Here is a 4122-nt window from a genome sequence, read left to right as displayed (position 1 = left end):
AAATGCGAAAAGAGTATTAAACAATCCTCTATAAACAAATCTAAAAGAAGTTTTTATTCCCTTAGTTTCCCATGTTTAAAAAACCGTATCGAGAATTGATGGCTTAAAAAAAAGTTAAAATGGATATTACTAGAGAGAACAAAGTTATTGAAGTCAACAAACCTGCGAAACTGAAATCAAAATTTTAATGTATGTTTAACAATAGGACTAAGACCTTGTCTGTCTATCCTAGAGAACAAAAAAAGGAAGAGGAACTCCTAGTCTAGAAGCCAAATAAAACCCCCTTACAGAATTCTCCTCCAAGCCTAACCATGAAGGACAGTCCTGTTTATCTATACCATGAATCCCAAACGGATATTAATTGCCCAATACTAAAATCGATAGTTTGGTAACACCAGCCCTCCATCTTTCTTTGATTTTTGCAATAAAGATTGTTTCAAGGCGTTTTAATCCAGACTGCCGATGACGTGACGGGAAAACTAGAAGAAGAAGAGTGGCTACTAAGAAACTTAGACAGAGTAGGAGAACGGGCAAAGCAGTGGAAGATAGAACACACAGTCTTCTAGATCAGGGAAGTGACCGGTGTTTTCTTTTGCAACTGTGGAGAAGATTTCAGCTTTACTGATAAAGACGTGAGTAGTTTCGCATGGACCATGTTCAATCCTGTGTCAAGGTGTATAATTCATTTAGTTGTCTCTGAGAGAGGGTATTAAGCTCTAAAATATATAGTGCGCTTCGTAGTCGCCCTGGATTATTACACAAAATAACAATTAATATTGCTGTGATCACTATTATTTCATTTGACGTTGCAGTGTAGGTTGTGTAATACATATTGATTTTTTGACCACTGTGTTATTGCGGTCCTTCGTGGATGTTATTGTGTTTCTTGGATGCCCGTGAGCAAGCGAATCTCATTCTTTACATGGTGATATATGTATATATAAGCTGTCATGACAAATTTACTTTCTGCTTTGGACTTTGAATGAGTTGGGCCGAAGGCTATTTTCCGTGCTGTGCGCCTTAAAACACCTGCATTGCAAAAGAAGGGTCTATTAAACCACAGAAAGTGAATAAAAATCAGTCCGCGATGATCCATCGGATATTCCCGAGTCCAGAAGGGTGTTAAATGCACTTTACTGAGCTCCGCGGCAGATGTACGCTTAAGAACGTCTAAGTAAAATGCCGTTTCAATATAGCGACCAACGACGTGTCTGAATGGCCCCGATGTCATTGATCCAACGGTTGAGAAGGTGACACAGCACCGAGGCCTCCTTCTCATCAAACTCCGCAGCCCGACTCCGATGTCATGTGACACTTTGTACTGCTGTCTGATGTGAAGAAAACAAAAATCGTTATCTTTCTTGCATCTTTCCCATCCTCCCGAAAACAGCATCCCATGATGGCTGCAATAAACATTACAGTGATTGAATTATGAATGCGTAAATCAATTTGTTGTCAGGAGTGGGATTCGAACCCACGCCTCCAGTTGGAGTCCAGAACACTCTGGTTTACAAGGAAGCGGCTTTCTCGCCTTAAGTCTGGCGCCTTAGACCACTCGGCCACCCTGACAGACCTACAGTACTCTCTCCACATTGAACATAAAAAGCTGCATTTCAGAATAGTCTGACTGACTGCTCTGGTGTGAGAGTACACAGACAAACACAGAGGATATCCTGGGATTTGAAATAAAAGTAGACATGTTGCATTTTCTCAGCTTGCCAAGCATGTCCGAACTTATAAATTACAGCAGCACAGCACTGGAACATGTAATGCATACAGTTCAGGCCATCTGTCATAGAAAGGTTGACGAGGCTTTCGAGAGAGCTGAAAAGCTTTACCAAGATGCTTCCTGAATTGGACGATTTGGGCGATAACGAGACTTTGGACAAGCTTGGGTTGTTTTCTCTGGAGTAGCGGAGGGTGAGAGGGAATCTGATAGATGTTTCTTAGATTTTGAGAGACATAGATAAAGGTAGAGCATGGCAGAGATTATCTCCATCCCAGGGTAGACATGGTTTATTCCATCAGGAATACATTTCAACTAAGAAGAGATAATTTTAAAGAAGATGTGACAACATCCCGTCTCTCAGTGTCGACAAAACCATGGAAGTGATTGTGGTGTTCAGGAGAGGGAAAAATAGAGGTCCATGAGCCGGTTCTCATTGGAGGATCGGTGGTGGAGAGCACACGTAACTTTAAATTGGTGTGTACTACAATTTCCTCAAATACATCATCTTTTCCTACTTAAGTTTTTGCCTAATCTACGCAAACAACCTAAGTTTGCTTCGCAGTAATAACATTACCTCGGTTGAATGATTAAAGACAAATAATGTCAGGGGTGGGATTCGAACCCACGCCCCCAAATGGAGACCAGAACACTCGCATTTGTAGGAAGGACTTTCATTCCCTGAGTCTGGCGCCTTAGACCGCTCGGCCACCCTGACAACTTTGTGTCACCCACTTCACATCCAAAACAAATTTGATGTTTTTGAGAACAGATTGAATGCCTGATTTGAGAACAGAGTTATATACACATAAACGCACATCCGATTCTGGGAATCGGAAATTAAATCGAGCTTGTTACAGAGCAGCCTCTGTGGAAAGAGAAGCAGTGTTAAAATTTCAGATCAAAACTCGTTAGACGCGTATCAGCAGAAATCTAGAACGGAGGTTAATAGGGTGAATGAGAACGCTGGGAAGACTCGCTGTCTTCACATGTAGGGAAGTGATGAAATAGAAGTTTATAGATAGGACTGATTCTGTCACCACTGGGTGGGAGGCGATCATGACTAATTTGACAAAACCTGAACATGGGAGGTTGAATTGTAACGGCGAACGCTCCTTTACAGATGGATGTTGGCAAGTAGAATATAAAGACCAAAGCAGAGTCCGAAGATTATGGATGAAAGAGAAGATGTGACAAGATTCAGAAGAAAATCAAAAATCTTCAGAAAGTCCACTCAGTCAACTTCGTCTGTTTCATCATTCCATCATGGCGGATTAATCTCCCCTGTAAAACACATTGTCCTGCCTTTTTCCCTTAACTTCAGATGCTGTTATTATTAAAGAATGTAAGCATGTTTAAATATGTTTCCATAGTGGGGACTATGTTTTTATGTTTAACTATGGTTTCCATAGTTTCCATAGTTTCAATTTAAATGGGGCCATTGACAGCACACCAGAGAGTTGCTAGCGGACTTACTTCTTGGAATATCCCAGTGTTACACCGAACCGATATTCTCAGCGCCAAGTGGGAGTCAATTCAATAACTAAAGATCAACGGGTGATGCTCCAGCAGCGAAGACCAGAAATTATATAGAACCGCTAAGTTGTACACGAGAGCTCTGAATAACGGTGTAATAAAGGTACTGGGTCGGACAGACAAAGGCAGATACAGGTCAAATTCTATTACTATTAGATGACTATTACAACTGGCGAGGCTATCACTAACATTGAATCGCTGAACGGACATTGGTCCAGTTCTATAAAATTGGAACTTGTGGCGTGACTCAGACATCGCTCAGGGTGAATGTTTTTATCTCAGCGCCTGTCAAACATGTCTTCAGAAGCACAAGCAAACAAAAGAAAAAAAAATAATTAATTAACCAATCAGCCAAATAAATAAATAAATAAACAAACAAACAAACAAACAAACAAACAAACAAATAAATAAATAAATAGATAGATAGATAGATAGATAGATAGATAGATAGATAGATAGACAGATAGATAGATAGATAGATAGATAGATAGATAGATAGATAGATAGATAGATAGTTACATAAATAAAACATGATATACCATACTGACAAACGTCTACGGGGTGGTATTTTATATTGAGGTTGCAAGTCGCTGATTGATTTCACATGAGACGGCATTTAGTGGAAATGTGAAGTCATTGTTATATTGGCCCATTGGAGTAAAGTTACGCAATGGTGAGCAGTGGTCAGCAAAACCAGATTGCTCTTTGAATGGTGGCGGACGGACGAATGAGACTCACTGCCAAGAACTGTAACATGTTTTATTCTACGGTTCAACCCCTGACTGCAGCGCTTACAGTACAGGGACCAGATATGCTACTACAACCACTTTCTCTCCGCTCCCTCTGAGCTACGTGGGACG

At 40.6% G+C, this 4122-nt stretch overlaps 2 non-coding genes across 2 annotated transcripts; both read right to left on the bottom strand.

Moving 5' to 3' along the window:
* Positions 1 to 1453: 1453 nt before the first annotated feature.
* Positions 1454 to 1569, bottom strand: trnal-uaa (transfer RNA leucine (anticodon UAA)). The gene is made up of 2 exons: positions 1532 to 1569; positions 1454 to 1499 (listed from the first exon to the last, which is right to left on the bottom strand). It is a non-coding gene; the product is annotated as a tRNA-Leu (tRNA).
* Positions 1570 to 2330: 761 nt separating this feature from the next.
* On the bottom strand, positions 2331 to 2444 carry trnal-cag (transfer RNA leucine (anticodon CAG)). The gene is made up of 2 exons: positions 2407 to 2444; positions 2331 to 2376 (listed from the first exon to the last, which is right to left on the bottom strand). It is a non-coding gene; the product is annotated as a tRNA-Leu (tRNA).
* Positions 2445 to 4122: the final 1678 nt, after the last annotated feature.

Source organism: Hemitrygon akajei, unplaced genomic scaffold (genome assembly GCF_048418815.1).
Source record: "Hemitrygon akajei unplaced genomic scaffold, sHemAka1.3 Scf000068, whole genome shotgun sequence".
In the NCBI taxonomy this organism is placed as follows: Eukaryota; Metazoa; Chordata; class Chondrichthyes; order Myliobatiformes; family Dasyatidae; genus Hemitrygon; species Hemitrygon akajei.
This window is presented reverse-complemented; position numbering and strand designations above follow the sequence as displayed.